The following is a 21,933-nucleotide window of genomic DNA, read 5'->3' on the forward strand; positions in this document are numbered from 1 at the left end:
AACTAATTGGCTGGGTTGGATAAAAAAATCTAAAACTGTATGTAACATTTATTAATCGATGGAAGATAATGTTCATTATTTGTAAGAATCAGCAATCATGTAGAAAAGGAGCAAGCCATAAATTTTTTAAAGACAATGGAAAAGAACATTAGTATAGAGATATATAACAGGAAACATTCTCTATAAGATATGCTTAATTTTTGTCTTTTTACATGCTCATTCTGATTTGCTCTTTTATCCATTTGTGTTTGATTTTTCAAGGCTGAGAGATTATGCACAGTACTGTACCAGTTAACCCTCCACTTTAATAATACACAATAAATGATTCTTACTAAAAGCAATGGCCTGTTTGCGTATAAAGAAAATATTCTTTGTTTAGGACCTGTTAAAAAATAATTTTCAGACTGGAAAGTTGTGGAAAACTGGAGTGTGAATGATTCATTAACTTGAGAGTGAGTGGCTTAATAAAATTAGAACTGTAATATAGTTGCACAAAACGTAGATTACGTACATAACTTCTCTTTGATAATCTGTTTTTGTAGCTAAATAATGGAAGGGTGTAGATTATACAGATTTACACAGATTTCATTTCCTTAAGATTTATCAAGAATATGCATGAATATCTTTACACTATGTTACTGTTTCGGACTATAAAACGATCATTGGACTATAATTAATAACTGACAGTTTTTAAGTCTTGAAGGAGTAGTTGAGAAAGCAACTAATCATTAAATATGAGTTTTTTTCCTGGATCTTCCCAGCTTCATCTGAAACTTAGTGAACTGGTAAATGTAGCTTAATTGTTAAATTTTGAGTAGTTTATTACTTAGCAAATAATGCAAAAAAAATTTTAATGTTCCTGAATTGCTAATTTAAGCTTATAAACATGGATACTTCTATCAAACAGATTAAGTTCAAGGCTCAATTTTAAGATACAAGTAAAATTATTACAAATTGTTACAGCACTTTAAGCAAGATTTGTGATGAGTGGAATATGTTTAAAAGGAAGCGGCTAGGCAATAGTGCAACAACAAAAATATATTGAAACAATGTCAAAACTTCAGTGTTAAAATTCTTAAGGTACCTAATTTTAATATTTAAAGGAAAGTAATTTAATTGAAATTACAGTTTCTCCTGGCAGTGACTATGTATAGTAAGTGATTTTGCAGAATGCTTTATATGAATTTTTTTTCTTTTTTTTTTTTTTAAGAAAAGAACCTAGTAAGTTGACTTTATTACATAAAATCTTTGGGTTCTTTATAAAGAAATATCTGGATATAGGTAATGTTACCAATGTTAAAGAATGAAACATGAGATTATTTGGTACAGCAGAATTTTAAAAAATACTCTTCAGATATTTCTAAGTATGCCAAGTTCTCCAATGGGGCTTTATGTGCCATATTTTCTATTGTAAAAGGTCCCTTGTCCTTCAGTTATTTTTAAAAAAAAAAAAAGTTACCCAATGTTTATTTGAAATGGGATTGGTAGTTCAAATTCCCAAATGAATGAGATGCTTTTAAATTTATATCCTAGTCTACATTTGAGTTTTCATCTAAATATTAAATTGAAGAGGTTTATGAGGAGTCTGGAGAAACTCCCTAGCTCATAATGATTCTATTAAATGGGCTAAAGACAGATTGTATTGAAGATATAATACTTTACATGTGGAAATGTGGGTTGCACTGTTATTTCATCATTATAGGTTGCTATTAAGTTTCCAATCTGTAGAATGAGCTGTGGAATTCAACTGGCATTTGTTACTTGTTTTTTCCTCTTTTTACTTTAAAAATGTTTGTTTTGTCTGGTGTTCTGCAGTTTCACTGTGCTGAGTAAGGTGTGGTTGGTTGGTTGACTGGGTGAATTGATTGATTTTCTTTATTCAGGTCTTGCCTGCTGCCCAGTTCTTCTTCCCTTCTGGAATTCCTATGGTATTGCTGTCGTAAGACTTTTGATTTCTGTTCTCCATCTTAACAGCTTTATTATTTTTCCTTTTCTTTCAATTTCTGTGCTGATTATCTTAGCTTCAGTCACTTCCCTGAAGACATCTCCACTTAGGTATCTAATAGGTATGTAACTTGAAAATAGTAAAATCAGACTCAACTCTCCTCTACCAGTGATATTTAAAAAAAAAACTCCAAATAGTCCATAATTTTTGATGAATGGACTCAGCATTTACAGCTCTCTAATCTGTGGCACTTCCCTCCTAGTTATTCCTGTCAGTTTTATCTCATTCACATTACTTCCATTGTTCTTAGACTACACCAAATAATACGTTTGCATCTCTGCATTGCTCCTCTTTTAAGAAGTTTTTATCCCTGATTTGCACAAAGCTATTCTCTCAACTTACTTCAGGTCTCTGCTCAAATGTCATCTCAGGTCTCCAAATTAGTACCCTGACCTTATTTTCACATTCCTTGTTTTGCTTTTTCTTTTAGCTCTTACCATTACTTAATATTTTTTCCTTTGTCATTGTATCTTTACTAGTATGTGCCATTATTGGAGGGCCTTTATTTTATTCAGTGCTGTATCCACAGCACCTAAAACAGTGCCTTACATATCAACTGTATTTTTTTTTCACTGTCTTGGTGTCTTTCCCAGAAATTCTGTGTTCCATAAATAGCCAGCATTACCAAACTTTTTATCCATTCACCAACTGAATTTTCAGTCTTTGGGCTCTTATGAATAAAGATGTTACAACTTTTCATGTAAAGGTCTCTGGGGAAACATACTCTGATTTTTCTTTGGTAAATAACTTAGAGGAGGATTGCCGACTTGTACGGTAAGGCATATGTTTTACTTTATTAAAAGTTGCCAAACCGTTTTCCAAAGTAGATGTACCATTTTACATTCCCACCCGATACAGATCAGAGTTCTCATTATTCTGTATTATGTGAGCATTTTGCATTAATAGGTTTTTTTCATTTTAGCCATTTGGTAAGTGTATAGTGGTAACTTAATTTGCATTTCTCTAATGACTAGTGATAATCAACATCTTTTAGTACGTTTATTTGCTATCCTTATCTCTTTGATAAAGCATCTGTTCAAATTTTTTCCAATTTTATAAAATAAAATTGTTGATACACGTCATCAGATAAACTGCAAATATTTTCTCCTACTCTGGCTTGTCTTTTAACAGTCTCTTGAAATGCAGAATTGGAAAAAAATTTTATAAAGTCCATTTTATCAGTTTATCCAGGTTTTTGTTTGTTTTTACCCCTCTTGTGGTTCATTCATGTGTAGAAATCTGCCTAACTTGAGGTCACAAAGATTTCTCTCCTATGTTTTCTTCAGGAAGGATTATGCTTTTAGGAATTGCTTTTAAATCTGTGATTCATTTCAGGTTGATTTTTGCATGCAGTGTGAGGTATTGATCAAAATTGTGTGTGGGGTGGGTTTTTTGGAGTTTTGTTTTGGGGATATGTATATCCCATTTTCCCAGCACCATTTGTTGAAAAGACTATCCTCTTCCACTGAATTTTTATTTTACCTTGTTGAAAATCTGTTGTCCATATAGATGTGTGTCTTTTTCTGGGCTCCTTATTCCATCCTATTTATTATTTCTGTCCTTACTCTACCACCACACTATCCTGATTACTGTACTTTATAGTAAGTCATGAAATCAGGTAGTGTGACTTCTAAATTGTTCTTTTTCAAAATTCTTTTGCTTTTCCACATTACAATTTAGAATCAACTTGTCAATTTCTACCAAAAAGCTTGGTGGGATCTTTCTTTATTGACTCTGTAATCAATTTGGCAAATATTGACAATTTAACAATATTGAGACTTCCAGCTTATGAACACAGTATATATCTCCATTGGAAAGTCTTAAATTTCTCTCATCAGTGTCTGGTATTTCAGTGTATAAATCTTATACATATATTTTTGGATTTACCCCTTAGTAGTTCATACTTTTCTACTATTACAAATGACTTTTTTACTTCAGTTTTTAAGTGTTCACTGGTTTTTTTTATTTGACCTTCCTTGATTCTGCGACCTTGCAATACACACTAATTAGCTGTAATATCTTGTTCCAGATTGAGATTTTCTACATAGACAATCATACCTTCTGTGAAAAAAAATTGTATCTTCATAATCTTTATCTCCTTCCTTCTTGCCTTAATGTACTTTCTGTGATCTCTACTCTAATGCTGGTAAAAGTGGGCATCTTTATCTTACTCCCATCTGGATTGGGGGAGGTAAGAATTCAGCCTTTCGCCAGTGAGGGTGGTATGAGCTATAGGAGTTTTTTTGCAGTTCCCTTTATCATGTTAAGGAAGTTCCCTTTTAACCTTAGTTTTCTGAGTATTAAAAGAAAATAATTTGTTTTTTATTCTTAAAATAACCATAAGTACTTTTTAATGGGATATGTGCACCTGTTTTACAACTATTAAATCATGGAGACATCTACCCTCATTACCTGTTCACCTTGATTTTCTCCTAGTACTTGCTTTTTTATTTCTTTGCAGTCTCTATTTTTTTTAACATTTTTTATTGAGTAATAGTCATTTTACAATGTTGTGTCAAATTCCAGCGTAGAGCACAATTTTTTAGTTGTACATCAACATATACATTTATTGTCACATTTATTTTTTCGCTGTGAGCTACAAGATCTTGTATATATTTCCCTGTGCTATACAGTATAATCTTGTTTATCTGTTCTACATTTTAAAATCCCAGTCTGTCCCTTCCCACCCCTGCTCCCTTGGCAACCACAAGTTTGTATTCTATGTCTATGAGTCTGTTTCTGTTTTGTATTTATTTATTTATTTTTTAAGATTCCACCTATGAGTAATCTTATATGGTATTTTTCTTTCTCTTCCCGGCTTATTTCACTTAGAATCCTAGTACTTGCTTTTTATCAAAGAAAACATCAAAAAAACAGCTTGGTAATGTAATGGAATCTAATGATGAAACTGAACCATCTGAAGTTAGTCAATGTTATTTTAGGCTGATGGACATTTATCATTGTGTTTCCCTCAAAAATGTAAAATTTCCTGCAGCACCCCTGTGTTTTCGCTGCATTTGCAAACTACAGCACTTCCCTACACACAGCATTTAAGAATTTATTAAAACTTAACTGATTTATTCTTATCTGCTTTATAAACTCTCTTCCTGTCACACTGTCACATATAACTTACAGTTAATGTATATCAGCTCCTCTTGGAGAGTCTTGTCATTCTTTAGAATTCAGCTCACTTAGATTGCCTGGTGACCTCTGCTTTTGAATTGATTTAAGGAAAACTGCTATTTTTAGATTAACCATCTTTTCTCTTGCTACGACAGGAAGAATGTTCTCTTAGTGCTATTTATATCCTAAAATGAGGCACTCCCAATGAGTTTGAGTCAACTTTACTGAGGTATAATATACATACAATAAATTGCATGCTCTGTAAGTATACAATTGGGTGAGGTTTGAGAAATGTATAATCATGATACAGAACATTTTTATCACCCCAGAAGTTTTCATCATGCCTATTTCCAGTCACTCTCCACACTTAAACTGTGGCCCAGGAAACTACTTACTGATCTGATTTAAATTACTGCATATTGGATTTGTCTAACTTGATTATGTAAATTAATAACATACAGTATGCACTCTTATCTGACTTATTTTGCTTAACAGTGTTTTTGAGATTAGTTCATATTGTTGTATCCATAATTCGTTCCTTTTTATTGCTATGTAATATTCCATTCTGTGGATATACTGCTCACCTAATGACTAGGTTTCCAGTGTTTAGCTAATATGAATAAAACTTCTATGAATATTCCTTTACAAGTTGTTTTGTGCATATGTTTGCATTTCCTGGGTAAATACCTTGGAAAAGAATTGCTGAATCATATGGTGAGTACTTATTAAAGTGCCAAACTGTTACGCAAAGTAGCTGTGCAATTTGCAACATATGAATGTTCCAGTTGTTTTGCTTCCTTGCCAGAGATAGCTATTGTCAATTTTTTTAAGTTATTGTAAGTATTACAATAATTGCAGTAATATTATACTTACAATAGCTTAAAAAATTGACATTAGCTAGCACTGGCAAGTCATACTACATGTAACGCAGTCATATTATGGTTTTAATTTGCATTTTATTGACGGTCAATAACACTGATCTCTTTTCATGTGTTTTGGCCATTTGTATGTCTTATGTGAAGTACATGCTAACTTTTTTTGCCCATTTTATAATTTGGCTTCTTGTTGAGTTGTAAGCATCTTTTTTCTGTTGTATTTTAAAATACACTTTATTTTTTAGAGCAGTTTTAGATTCACAACAAAATGGAGCAGAAGCCAGAGAGATTTCCCACATACCCCCTGCTCACACACATACATAGAGTCTCCCATTAGCAACATTCTCCATAAGCATTTTTAATGTATTATGAATACCAGTTCTTTATCAGATGTGTATATCCTAAGTATTTCCTCCAAATCTCTGGTCTGCTTTTTTTTTTAAACAGTAATTTTCAAAGAGTAGAAGTTTTAAATTTTTATGAAGTCCATTTTCTAATTTTTTCCTTAGTATTTTATACATTTTGTATCCCATCTAAGAAATCTTTGTCAAAGATCACAAAGATTTTCTTTTTTTTTCCCTAGAAGAGTTATAGTTTTCACTCTTACATTTAGATTACTGTTCTATTTCATTTTCCTGTGTGATATGAAGTAAAAGTTGGGGTTCATTTTTTCACCTTCCATGTGGATGTCCAACTTCTCTATTTATTGAAAAGAGTAACCTTTCCTCATCAAATTATTTGATCCTCTTATAAAAAAAATCAATTGACCACATGTATGTGTCTATTTCTGGACATCCTTCTCTGTTCCACTGACTATATATCTGATATCCCTGGACCAAAATAAAATGGTCTTGATTACTACAGCTTTGTAAGTAATTCTTGAAGTCAGGTATTAAGAGTACTGCAACTTTGTACATTTTCCAAATTGTTTTTCCTACTCTAGGTCCTTTGTATTCCTTTGTACATTTAGAGTCAGCTTGTAAATTTCTACCAAAAAAACCTTCGGATTTTATTGAAATTTTGTTGAATCCATAGATAAGTTTGGAGAGACTTACTAATATTGAATTTTCTCATTTATGAACATGGTTTCTCTCTCCAATTATGTATTTAATTTCTCTGAGCAGTATTTTTCAGTTGTCAGTGAACTGGATTTACATTGATTTTGTTAAAGTCATCTCTACAAGATAAACATTTTTGGGTGCCATTGTAAGTAGTTTATTTCAATCACCAACTTTTTAATCCTAGTATATATAGTTACACTATTGATTTTTGTGTGTTGACCTTGCATTCATTCTGTCAATGTGCTAAACTAAATTATCAATTCCAATAGATTGGGGTGGGGGGTAATTTCCTTAGGTTTTTCTATGTACATGATACTGTTTGCAAATAAAAACAGTTAATTCCTTCATTTCTAACTGTTCATCTATTTTTTTTCTTACCACAGTACAGTGTTGATGTGGGGGAGGTTTAAGTGTGGATGTCCTTGGCTTATCACTTATCTCGGGGTAAAAGCATTTGTCTTTCTCTGTTAAGTATGATCTTAGCTGTAAGGTTTTTTTATAGGTATCTTTTATCAGGCTTAGTTGATCACTTTCTATTCTTGGTTTGTGGAGATATTTTATCATAAATGTCTATTAATATATATTCTTGTTTATTAATATGAATTACATTGATTTTTAAATGTCAAGACAACATGTCAAACCCTAGTTTGTCAAATGTTAAAATAGGGTTTAAACAAGGTGTATTTCCCCTTTCCATATACTGTTGGACTCAATTTGCTAATATTGTATTTATAATTTTGCATCTATATTCAGGGTAACATTGGTCTGTAGTTTTGTTGTCATATTTTGTAATTTTTTTTTCTAGTTTGAATATCAGGATAATGCTGACCTTATAAACTCAGGTGAGAACTGTATTCCTTTTCTCTATTTTCTGAAAGTTTGTGTAGGCATATTATTTCTTCTTTAAATGTTTGACAGAATTTGCCAATGAAGCCATGTGGATTGGTTTTAGTGGATATAAGACTATTTAGATTTTCTATTTCTTCAGCCAGTTTTGATAATTTGTGTCTTTTGAGGCATTTGTATATTTCCTCTTAAGTGGTCAGCTTTGGGGGCCTATACTTATTCTTGTTTATCTTTTAAATGTCTGCAGAGTCTATAGTATTGTTCCCTTTTTCTTTTGTTCGTGATGTTGACCAAGAACACTGTGTTTTCACTTTCTCTTGTTCAGCCTACTAGAGTTTACCATTTTTATTGTTCTTTTTACAAAATTAGCTTTTGGTTTTATTGATTTTTTTATTGCTTGTCTTTCTAAAAAGAATAGATTTTACTTTATAGAGCCATTTTAGTTTCACAGCAAAAATGAGTGGAGGGTACAGAGATTTTCCATATACTCCTTACCCTGTACTAAGGAACAGCTTCCTCTACTATCAAAATCCCTCAACATAGTGGTAAATTTGTTATAATCAATGAACCTATGTTGATACATCACTTATCACTAAAGTCCATGGTTTATGTTTGGGTCACTCTTGATGGTATATATTCTGTATACGTACTGTGTCTGCCAATTTTTCTATGCTCTGCCTATTCATCCCTTCTTCCCCCCAAATCCCTGGCAACAATTGATTCTTTTACTGTCTCCATAGTTTTGCCATTTCATATAGATGGAATCTTACAGTATACAGACTTTGCTATTTGGCTTCTTTCACTTTGTAATATACATTTAAGTTTCTGCCATATCTTTTCATGGCTTCATGGCTCATTTTTTTCTTTCTTAGTACTGAAGTATAACCCATTCACTAGAGGTAACAGTTTACTTATCCCTTGATATATTGAAGAACATCTTGGTCGCTTTCCAGTTTGGGCAATTATGAATGAAGCATTCATATAAACATTTGTGGGCAGGTTTTTGTGTGGACATGAGTTTCAACTCATTTGAGTAAATACCAAAGAGATTGTAAGGTAAGAACATGTTTAGTTTTGTATTAAACTACCAAACTGTCTTCCAAAGTGACTCTACCACTTTGCATTTCCACCAGCAATGAGTGAGAGTCCCTGTTGCTTTATATCCTCACCAGCATTTACTGGTGTGCTTTGGATTTTGGTCACTCCAACCAGTGTTACTGTTTTTTAATTTGCAATTCCTAATGATATATGATATTCAGCATCTTTTCATATATTTTTTAAAATACTTTTTACTTGCCATTTTGTTTTTTTACTTGCATTTCTCTGGATTACAAATGAATTGGAGCATTCTCTTCATGTATCTCATTTGAGTTCCTTCTGTGAATTGCCTGTTCATATAGTTTGACCATTTTTCTATTGCTTTTTTTCTTGTTGATTAATTGTTCTTTAGAGATGCCAGAAAATTCATCCCTTATTTGTTTATAATATTGTAAATCTCTCCTTCTAATTATTTGTCATTAACTTTTTCATGGTATATTTTACTGAAAAAAATTCCTAATGATAATCAAATCCATTATCTTTCTTTGCCTTATGGTTTGTACTTTTGGATTTTAATCAAGTCTTTTATCTGCTTATTGTTCACAAAATATTTTCCTATAATTATTTTCTGTTCACTTTTTATAGTTTTAGATTTAAGTTTTTAATTCATTTGGAGGCTACTTTGTTCACAGTTTTAAGTTAGAATATAGGTTTATTTTTCTCCATTTTGTGAACCAGTTCCCCGAACACAGATAACAGTCCTTCCTGTTTCCAGTGATTCATGGTGTAACCTTTGACATGCATCAAATTCCTGTATATACAAGACCTGAGTCTAATTTTGTGCTTCCTATTTTGTTTCAAACATCTACTTGTCTGACCACTTTATTAATATCACAAGAGTGTCACTCTATTTAAGCTTACAGAGGAATTAATGGAAGTATTTTTATATTTTAAATTGTTTTATTCTATATTCCTTATTTTGTAATTAAATCTATGAATACATTTAGAGGTTTTTATTTACATAGAATCAGAGTCAGAAATTAATTTTAGAATTTGTTTCATATGCTTCACTTAATATATAAGAAAATAGATACACAAAGAGATCAACTGGCTTGCCTAAGTGGATACAGGCTAAAAGTCAGTAGTAAATATATGTTTCTTAACTTTGCCTCTATATTATAGTTCTGAACATATGTATGATTTATTTGCTTCTGAGACTTTGGTTCAATTATAACAGCAAAACATACTTGGCAAAATTAAATAACATCTTTCTCATTTTTGTTCCCACATTACCTTCATTTTGGGGTTAAATCTGGGTGGGGACAATAGTATTTTTGATAAATTTAGGCAAAACTGACACAAGAGGATGACAGTTTGGTAGAAGTTTCTTGCCATCTCAGCAAGAAATATATGTCTGTAAAATGAAGTGCTTTCAGAATATGTATTTTCACTATCTTCATATTCACAAGGTGATAAATGCTATCTTATTTATAACTTCTAATTGAAATAGTAGGATGCCTGAGCAGGTGCAAGTATTTTGCAAAACAGATGCTACTAAAAGGCTCTGGTAAAGATGCATGTAAATATTTAAATGCTTCCAAAGGCCATCTTGTTAGATTACAAAAAGTAATCACAATGATATTATTGACTATTTCTTTCATAAGAGACAGGCAAGTTTTGATGACTTTGTACTGTGTCAACTTGGCTAAGCTACACTACATTCCCTCAAATTCCCTTTATCTGTATGTTGACATTTAGGGCAGGCCACAAGGGAGATTTCTGTGGGGCATTTGGAGGGCAGAGTGAAGCAGCAGCCATCTGTGTGTTAGACATCTTATTGATATTTGTTGGCTTATTTGTTGGCTCACCTCCTAGGCCAGATTGCACCTGCCATCCTTACAGTTAGTGTCTCTGAGTCCTTGACTTGAAGGGCCCAGTTTCTGCAGGACACTCATTCCATTAAGGTGAGAGGCAACAAGAATGAACACATTTGTCAGCCTGTTCTCATGGGCTCTAGCTAATGCTTTTGAGTTTAGGATTGTTCTTACCCTTACTCACTTTACATCCATTTTCCCTTCCCAGCTGTCTGCTTACATGGACTTCAAGGTCCAGTATCAGATGCAAAGTCAACAGCCTAATAGAGACAGCTTAACCAGCTCTCACAATCAATAAGATCAAATTCCTGCACCAAAGCTCCTTTATCTACCTACCTACCTACCTATCCATCCATTCATCCATCCATCCATCATCTATCTATCTCCTAGTCAATTCTTATTTTCTAATTAAACTCTGACAATGATATTTCTCATTTATTCACATGAGTATGATTAAAATGTCCTTTTAAGCTATATTCATTAAATACAGCACATATATATTAAAATTAAAGATTTTTGTTTTTTCCTTTCGAGTTTGGATTAGACAAATGACTTCTTATTTTTTTTCCTATTCTTATTTGACACTGTTGATCCTTACTTCCCTTGATTTTAAAACTCTGACTGTCATTCATATATTAAGTTGCACTTTTGGATACAAATAAAGTAACAGAAAATCTTACTCAACTGATTTAAAAACTGAGAAGTTACCTCCCATAGTCCTGAAGTACCTTCTCTCTGGGATAAATAACAATTCAGTGACATGACCAGGAATCCAGAATTCTTTCATTTTCTACTGTGCCATTCTTCAGCTAGTTTCCTTCATCACTACAAGGTGGTTCCTGCAGTTCAAAGAGGAGTAACACTCAGCAGAAAAGGGGAGCTCTTCTCAAGTGTTTTTTCTTAGAAGCAAAGATACCCTTTCCCAGAAGTCTCCACAGAAGGTCTCCCCTCGTAATTTATTGGCCAGACTTGTGTATATGTATATATGTATGTGTATGCATATGCTTGTACATGTGTGTATACATGTACATATGTGTATATGCCTAAGCTAATCTATGGCAAGAGGAATGGAGCATGATGATCAGCTTGGATCAATTAGAATTTACCCCTGGAGTTGGCAGTAGTTCACCCTTTTCTGATGGAAGTGGGGCAACATGGAATAAAACTGGGACTTGGAAAACAAAAACAAAGGAGGAAAAATGCCTCTGAAAGACAAACAAATAATGCCTGCTACATAGTCAATGTTTTATCTTCCTTATCTCAAACCTCTTTCTGTTTGAAATCCTTAAAAAAGTACCAAACTCAGAAAGCAATGATTCTAAAGACAGCAAGAGAAAGACAAAGGGTTACAAGGGAACCCCCTTAAGGCTTTCAGCTGATTTCTCTACACAAACACTACAGGCCAGAAGAGAGTGGCAAGATATAATTCAAAGTCCTGAGTGAAAAAAAGATGCAACCTAGGATACTTTATCAAGCAAGGCTATTCTTTAGAATAGGAGAGATAAAGAACTTCACAGACAAGCAAAAACTAAGAGTTCAGCAACACTAAACCTATCCTAAAAGAAATACTGAAAGTTCTATTCTAAATAGAAAAGAAGCAGGATGCTTCAGAAAGGAGAAAATCGTAACAGGAAAGGTGATAACTACCATGAATTACAACAGAATAAATATGAAATTGTAAAAGAGGCCATCTAAATCATTAAGAGTGGGAGAGGGGAGCAAGAAAATATAGTTTTCGTTTTCTTTTTAAAATTTTTTTTGTTTGAGCTTATATTACTATCTGTTTAAAACAAACAGTTATAGTAATGGGTTAATATGTGTACAAAAAAGGGTAGCCACAAGAGAAAATCTTACAATAGAATCACAAAAACTTAAAAAAAAAAAAAACCAAGATAATACAAAGGAAAATTATCAAACCACAAAAGGAAGAAGAAAGGAACAAAGAGGAAATCCCATATCAACTGCAAAACTAAGTTCAAAATGGCAATAAACACACATCTATCATAAATGTCAATGGACTAAATGCTCCAATCAAAAGACGTAGATTGGTAGACTGGTTAATAAAAAAAAAAAGCCTTCAATAAACTGCATACAAAAGACCCACTTTAGGGAGAAGGACATACATATATTGAGAATGAGAGAATAAAAAGAAAGATATTCCACACAAACAGAAATGACAAGAAAGCAGGAGTATCAATACTGATTTCAGACAAAATAGGCTTTAAAACAAAGGCCACAAAGAAGGACATTTTATAATGATTAAAGGAGTAATACAAGATGAGGATATTACACTCATTAGCATACATGCACCCAATGTAGGAGCACCTAAGTACATAAAGCAAATACTAACAGATATAAAGGGAGAAACTGATGGGAATACAATCATTGCCAGAGACTTTAACACCCCATTAACATCACTGGACAGATCTTCCAGACAGAAAATAAATAAGGCAACAGAGAAATGATACTATAGAAAAATTAGATTTTGTGAGTATTCTCAGAACATTACATCCTCCCAAAACAGAATATACATTCTTTTCAAGTGCACATGGAACATTTTCTAGGATTGATCATATACTTGGGTACAAAAGAAGCCACAACAATTTTAAGAAGATAGAAATTATTTTAAGCATCTTTCTGACCACAATGCCATGAAACTAGAAATCAACTACAGAAAAACAAAGCAGGAATAAAATGACAGCATGGAGATTAAACAACATGCTACTAGAAAAACCAATGGGTGAATGATGAAATCAAATAAGAAATAAAAAAACACTTTTGAGACAAACAACAATGAAAACACAACCACACAGAATCTATGGGTGCAGCAAAGGCAGTGCTAAGAGGGAAGTTTAAAGCAATATAGTCCTTCCTCAAAAAAAGAACAATCTCAAATAAACTACCTAACCTACCAGCTAAAAGAATTAGAAAAGGAAGAACAAAAAACCCCCAAAAGTCAGCAGAAGGAAGGAAATAATAAAAATTAAGGAGGAAATAAATAAAATAGAGATTAAAAAAACAATAGAAAAAAATCAATCAAACCAAGAGCTGGTTTTATGAAAGAGTAAACAAAATTGACAAACCTCTGGCCAAGCTCACCAAGAAGAGAAAAGAGAGCACAAATAAGCAGAATAAGAAAGGAAAATGGAGTAATCACAACCACTACCATAGAAATACAAAATATCATACAAGAATACTATGAACAACTATATGGAAACAAAATGGATAACCTAGAAGAAATGGACAAGTTTCTGGAAACATACAATCCACCAATCAATTGAAATGAAATCAAATAAGCAATAAAAAAAACTCCCAAAAATAGAAGTCCAGGACCAGATGGCTTCACTGGGGATTTCTACCAAACATACAAAGAACTCATACCAGTCCTTCTCAAACTCTTCCAGAAGACTGAAAAGGAGGGAATACTCCCAAACTCATTCCATGAAGCCACCATCACCCTGATACCAAAACCAGATAAAGACACTACCAAAAAAGAAAATTACATGCCAATATCATTGATCAATATAGATGCAAAAATCCTCAACAAAATATTAGCAAACAATCTAACAGCACATAAAAGAGATCATACACCATGATCAAGTAGGGTTCATCCCAGGGACACAAGGATGGTTCAACGTATGCAAATCAATCAATGTAATACATCACATCGACAAGAGAAAGGACAAAAACCACATGACCATCTGAATAGATGCGGAAAAAGCATTTGATAAAATTCAACACCCATTTATGATAAAAAAAACCTCTCACCAAAGTGGGTATAGAGGGAACATATAGCAACATAATAAAAGCTATTTATGACAAACTTACAGCCAGTATAGTACTCAATGGTGAAAAAGTCAAAAGCTTCCCACTAAAATCTGGGACAAGACAAGGTTGTCCACTCTCACCACTCCTATTCAACATAGTCTTGCAAGTCCTAGCCACAGCAATCAGGCAACAGAAGAAATAAAAGGGATCGAAAGAGGTAAAATTGTCACTATATGCAGATGACATGATACTATATATAGTAAACCCTAAAAGGTCCACACAAAAACTAATAGAACTAATCAAAGAATTCAGCAAGGTAGCAGGATACAAGATTAACATACAAAAATCAGTTACATTTCTTTACACTAAAGATGAATCAACAGAAAAAGAAAGTAAAGAAACAATTCCTTTTAAAATAGCACCCAAAGTAATAATACCTAGGGATAAATATAACCAAGGAGGTGAAACATTTACACATGGAGAACTATAAAACACTGATTAAGGAAATTAAAGAAGACTTTAAAAAAACAGAAAGATATCCCATGCTTCTGGAATGGAAGAATCAATACTGTTAAAATGGTCATACTGCCCAAGGCAATCTACAGATTTAATGCAATCCCTATCAAATTACCGAGGACATATTTCACAGAACTAGAACAAATCACAATAAAACTTATATGGAATCACAAAAGACCCAGAATTGCCAAAGCATTACTGAGGAAAAGTAATGAGGCTTGAGGAATAATCCTCCCAGATTTCAGACAATACTACAGAGCTACTGTAATCAAAACAGCATAGTATTGGTACAAAAACAGACATATGGACCAATGCAACAGAATAGAGAGCCAAGAAATGAACCCACAAACTTTTGGTCAATTAATCTTTGACAAAGGAGGCAAGAACATACAGTGGAATAAAGACAGTCTCTTCAGCAAATGGTTTTGGGAAAACTGGACAGCAGCATGCAAATCAATGAAGCTAGAACACTCCCTCACACCATACACAAAAATAAACTCAAAATGGATCAAAGACTTGAACATAAGACATGACACAATAAACCTCCTACAAGAAAACACAGGCAAAACATTATCTCACATACATCTCAGCAATGTTCTCCTAGGGTGGTCTATCCCAGAAATAGAAATAAAAGCAAATAAACAAATGGGACCTAATTAAACTTACAAGCTTTTGCACAGCAAAGGAAACCATAAGCAAAACATACGGAATAGGAGAACCACCTACGGAAGAGGAGAAAATATTTGCAAAAGATGAAACTGACAAGGGCTTGATCTCCAGAATATATAAACAGCTCACATGACTTAATAAGAAAAAAAAAAACAATCCAAAAATGGGTAGAAGACTTAAACAAGCAATTCTCCAATGAAGACATACAAATGACAAATAGGCACATGAAAAAATGCTCAATATCACTAATTATCAGAGAAATGCAGATCAAAATTACAATGAGGTATCACCTCACACCAGTCAGAATGGCCATTATGCAAAAGTCCATAAATGACAAATGCTGGAGAGGCCGTGTAGAAAAGGGAACCCTCCTACACTGCTGGTGGGAATGCAGTTTGGTGCAGCCACTGTGGAAAACAGTATGGAGATTCCCCAAAAAACTAAAAACAGACTTACCATATGACCCAGGAATCCCGCTCCTGGGCATATATCCAGAAGGAACCCTACTTCAAAAAGACACTAGCACCCCAATGTTCATAGCAGCACTATTTACAATAGCTAAGACATGGAAACAGCCTAAATGTCCATCAACAGATGACTGGATAAAGAAGGTATGGTATATTTACACAATGGAATGCTATTCAGCCATAAAAATGACAACATAATGCCATCTGCAGCAACATGGATGTCCCTGGAGAATGTCATTCTAAGTGAAACAAGTCAGAAAGAGAAAGAAAAATACCATATATCACTCATATGGAATCTAAAAAAGACAGAGAGATAAGACAAATGAATTTAAATACAAAACAGAAACAGACTCACAGACATAGAATAAAAATTTGTGGTTGCCATTGGGAAGGAGGGTGGGAAGGGACAGACGGGGAGTTCAAGATTTGTAGATAATGACAGGTATATATAGGATAAACAAGTTTATACTGTATAGCACTAGGAAATATACACAAGACCTTGTAGTAGCTCACAGTGAAAAAAAGTATGAAAATGAATATATGTATATCCATGTATGATGGAAAAATTGTGCTGTACACCAGAAATTGACACAACATTGTAAACTGACTATAACTCAACAAAATTATAAAAAAAAAATGTACCAAGCTCTCCTTTTTCTCTTCACATATTCTCCCTTGGCAATCACATCAACTTTCCTGGCTTTAAGCACTATGTTTCAGAGGTTGGGTTTCACAATATTGCAATGATGATCTCTCCCGAACTCTAGAGTGCTGTTTTTAGAGGCTCATCGGATATTTTCATGTTTGTGTCACCAACAAAGCACATAACAATTCCAGGGGAATGAAAACAGAACCTATGCTTAGTCTAGTTTCACTTGCTTATAGGGTGCTGTGTGCAGAGATTCTGCAGCCAGCACTTCAGACCGGAGTTCCTAGTGTGAAATGGATGCAGACAGCACTTCAGCTGGGTGGGCCATGTACAGAAGCACTGCACAGGAAACGTTAGGATGGCAGTGGCATACTGTGTGCAAAAATGCTGTCCCTGGCACTTGGACTCAGAGTGCTGTGAGCAGCAGAGCTATGCCTGACCCCCAAGAACTCTGCCTCTTCCCTGCTGACAGGAACCCTATAAAGCAGCCCCACCAACAGCCTTTCAGGGAGAGCCTGTGCTCTAGAGTGTGAGCTCACACCTGTCCGTTCTATGATCAAAGAATAAAGCTTTCCTGTGCTTGTGATCCAAACTCTGTCTCATTCTATAGGCACGAGCCACACCTGGCAGAATGACTGTAGCTGGGGACCAGAAACAAGTTTTTGGCAACTATGAAAGGACTGAACATCGGCCTTCCACCTGCGCCCACCCACTAGGCTCCGCCCTTGCCCCAGCTCTGGCAGGAGGATGGCAGAGGCTTTGGGAAGTTTGTGTGAAGATGACTGATCATACTCTGATGGGATGAAATGGTGGCAGCCTTCAGCTGAGTTCAGAGCAACTCTGCCCAGCAACCTGATAGCCTGGTGTGGTGCACACAGAGCCTGGAGAGTATCCTGGACTGTATCCCCTGGAGAGGATCATACTGTGGCATTGCTGGGGATCACCGGCTGAAACTCACAAGTGTCTGCCCGCTGCCTCTGGCTGGCCATCCCACAGTGCCTGATGGCCTGGGGATGGTGGGGACTTGTGGGAGGGGAGAAGCTGTGGCAGCCTTGCCCGCTGTCTCACCAGTAGTGCCGTCCTCTTGACCTCTGTACAAGGCAACCGTGGCTGCACCAGGGCTTTTGCCATTCTTGCCAACGTCCAGGGGTCAAAAGTAACATTCTTCATAGCCACGTCCGATTCGGTAAAGGGAAGTGGCCAGCCCCACTAGGCGGGAGGTGGAGATCAGGAAAAGGCCCAGGTAATGAGGACCACCTGACAAATGGAACGAGGACGCTGGATCCAAGTTTAGGAAAGGACACCGGGGACACCTTGGTGTGAAAGGGTCCCAAGGTAGATACATGACCAGTGACTTGATCTCCCTTCCAGTCAGCACTATGCTCTCTGGAGTAAGCTGGGCATCCCTGTGAGCTGCTGGCAAGAGCAAGAAACACCTATTGCCTGGCCTCTCCTTCCATCTCTCTTCCGAGTCTTCCACCTGGCCTGCCTTTCTAACCCTCCACGCTCCTGCCTGCTTCTGCTTGTGAGGTGAACCTAGGGTGATTCTTTATTGATTGAGGTCCCACAGGCTCTCCTCCCAGTGCCAGCACAAAGCATCAGCCCCCACAGTGATCTGGGGAGTACCCTGTGGGAATCCCTCGCACTTTTAGCTCTCACCTAGCAGGAAGTCTGAAAACTCCTCCTTTTTGGCTGAAAGGAAGAGAGAGAGGACCCCTGCCTTAGACAACTGCCACTTCCTAAGAGACAGGCTGGTCAGGGACTGACGTGGCTAAGCTGCTCTGACCCGTCTAACCTCCTGTAGGATATTCTGACTGAGGAGGGACTAAATGCCTCAAGCATGGACCATTGGGCCATTACAAATTCAGAGGTTATATCAGAGTCCACGCCACTTGGATACCTCCTATTTGGGTCTTTTCAGAAAACCACTAACAGTTTGGTGCTCATTTCAAATTTCCTGAACCAGAAATCTTAATTTGGGTCAAACCTTGTGGCATTTGCATGCCAATAAATCACTCCAACCATCCTCTCAGTAGTTGGAAATAAATTCAAAGCAGAACACCTAAGGTATGGGGACCCAAACACCCACTATACTAAAGGATAGCCCATTAGGGTGCACCCTGAAGAACTGGAACTCTTCCCAGTATTACTACCTGACTTCAAAACATTTAACCTTCCTACATAATACAGCCTGGCCTCAATGCTAGCTGGGAGATGGGGAAAGCTGGCCCATCAATGGCCCTCTAATTTACAACACCATTTTACAATTGGACCTGCCATGCCAGAGACAAAATAAACGAGATGAAATTCCCTATGTCTGTTTTTTTATGGCCTTATATCAGAACAAAGGATGTCAAAAGGGATGTGGGCTCTCCTCCTCTGTGGTAATATCTTCCTTGACTCTCCCTCATCTCTTCTGAAACTACAAGACAGCCTGGGGTTGGCCAGGTTTTGCCACATTCGGATCCCTACCTATGGCCTAAGAGAAAGACCTCTGTATGAAAAGTTCAAAGGAAAGGATGCTAATCCTTTTGAATGGAATTTGGAATATGATAGGGCCTTTCAAAACTGAAAAAGCAGTTACTTCAGGCCCCTGCCCTGGCCCTCCCCAACTTAGCTAAACCCTCTGACCTCTACTTTCACAAGAGAAGGGGAATCATTCTTGGGTTATTACCTCTAAAAGTAGACCCCTTTATTCCACCGGTTGCTTATTTTTCTAAACAATTAGATCAAACCATTAAGGGACAGCCTCCTTTCCTACAGGCGGTAGCAGCTACTACCACCCTGCTAAAGGAGGCTGAGAAGTTAGCATTTGCTCAGCCAGTCACTACATGGATTCCACACCAGGTTCAGACTTTAGTAAATTCTAAGGGAACAGAATGACTATCCCCCAAAAGGTCGATTCAAGTTCAGGCTATGCTTTTAGACAACCAGTAGCTACCAAAGAAAACCATCACATGCTAAAATCTGCGACCCTGTAACCCATAGAATCGCCCCCGACCCCAACCCCAGAGTGCGACTATATAGAAACCAGAGATAGGATCTATTCCTGACCTAGAAAGTGAACTTCCCTCAAACACGGAAGAAGAATGGTTCATAGACAAGAGCAGTTTTACGAGAGAAGGAAAAAGGCTGGTGGGATACACAGTGACCTCCAGACCCAAGTCACAGAGGCACGAAGCCTACCCCAAGGGACTTCTGCCCAAAAGGCGGAGCTGATAGCCGTCACTCGAGCCTCAGAGTTCAGGACAGGGAAGATCTTAAATGTTTACGCAGACTCCTGGTAGGCATTTGCCATCCAGGAGTAGGCGTGCACACGGGGTTATTTAGAAGGAAAGAGGTACACATACTGCAGAGAATAAACACGTGAAACGGTTTAAGCACACTGAAGTTCTTAGAAGCAGTACAACTTCCAAAAAAGGTGACAGTGATTCACTGTAGGAGTCACCAAAAGGGAAATGCAGAGGTAATAAAGGGAAAAAATGAGGCAGACACAATTGCCAAAAGGGCAGCCTTAGGACTAGCAACTTGGCAACAACCCCTCATACGTGGAAGGCCAGATCCATCCAATTACTCCCCAATTTACACAAAGGAAGTATCAGATAAAGCCTGAAAATGAGACTTCACTAGAGATCTAGGAGGCCATGGGTGGCTCGTTACTGAACACTGGCAAACCCTTTTCCCCCAAACTTCAGCTCATCAAGTCATCAGGGAGGCCCATCAAGGAACTTACACAGAAGGGAGGACCCATATAACTAGTTAGCTGGGGTCATGGTAACTCTAGGCATGAAAAATATAATCGGTCGGATGGCTGAGACATGCCCTATCTGCACAATAAACAGCCCCAACTCCAGACCCCCAGAGGCCCATTCAGACCAGAGGGACATATCCTGGGAAGACTGACAGACTAATTTCACTGTTGGGTATCTTTTGGTGCTAGCAGACACATTTTCAGGGTGGGTAGAAGCATTCCCTGCTAGAACTGAAACGGCAGCTGAAGTGGCTAAGGCAGCAAGCACCAAGAGAAATAATCCCCGTATTTGGACTCCTAGGATCCCTATGAAGTGTTAAGGATCAGCATTCGTGTCCCAAGCAACAAAAGGGATAAGGAGTGCACTGAGCATAAAATGGGCCTTGCACTTAACCTAGAGACCCCAATCATCAGAGGAAGGAGAGATCCAACCATACCTGAAAGCAAACCTTAGCCAAGCTATGTCAGGAAACTCAAGAAAACTGGATTAAGTTATTCTCAATTGCTCTGCTCCACATGCAGTTAGCTCTAAGAGATAAATTAAAGTTATGTGCGTTTGAACTTATGTATCCCCATTCCCCAAGCACAAGAGAAAGGACACCTCAGCCCCCTAGGAATGGAACAACTCAGCATGCCCTCCAGCTAAGAGAAACAATGAAAGGTCTCACAGAATATGGTAACCAGGTGTTGTCTGCACCCACCAACCTGGCCCTCCATCCCTTCTGTCCAGGACACTGGGTGTATCTAAAACCCTGGAAAACCAGCAGCCTGCAAGACCGACTTACTCTAAGTAGAATGAACCCCATTTGGTGATCCAAACTCCCTCGTCCTGCTCTGAAGTTGCACAGGATACTCTGTGGGTACAACACACTCAAATGAAAAGGGTCCCCGAGCCCAGCCTCTGGAGAGACAACCTGGGACAAAGACCCCCTTAACTACTGATGTGAACATATGTCTCTAATCTGAAGCTGCTCTTCCAAAAAACAACAAAAGTGTAAACAGTATTAAAGAGAAAAAACACAGCTAGGCAGGGTACCTCGATGCCCTAGAAAGACCCTACACACACCTATATGGATGAAACACCAGGGTACCAGCCCTTCAAGAACTCAAGTTAATGGCACAGGGCTGATGTGTTTACAAAAAGGATACATGTTCTTAGGTAAGCCCCAAACTCAAGGATAGGCTGGGCATCCCACCAAGGGAAGGGGCTGTATCACCAGTGGAACAGTGGGACCAGATCCGAGCCTGGTTAAAGTTTACATTCAGACCACTAACAAAAAAGAGAAGCTAC

General features: G+C 36.6%; 1 long non-coding RNA gene across 3 annotated transcripts in view; it reads right to left on the reverse strand.

Moving 5' to 3' along the window:
• The window catches only part of LOC140695614 (uncharacterized), a 73,421-nt gene that overhangs the window by 49,962 nt on the left and 1,526 nt on the right, over positions 1-21,933 (reverse strand). Inside the window, exon 2 of one of the 3 annotated variants that reach the window (XR_012071298.1) lies at positions 11,531-11,661. The exons of 1 other annotated variant lie outside the window; for it this stretch is intronic. This is a non-coding gene — a long non-coding RNA (uncharacterized lncRNA). Of the gene's footprint in view, positions 1-11,507; positions 11,662-21,933 lie in introns of all 3 variants that reach the window. One more of the 3 variants, XR_012071297.1, reaches the window with a different exon arrangement.

This window comes from Vicugna pacos, chromosome 3 (genome assembly GCF_048564905.1).
Source record: "Vicugna pacos chromosome 3, VicPac4, whole genome shotgun sequence".
NCBI classification, from domain to species: domain Eukaryota; kingdom Metazoa; phylum Chordata; class Mammalia; order Artiodactyla; family Camelidae; genus Vicugna; species Vicugna pacos.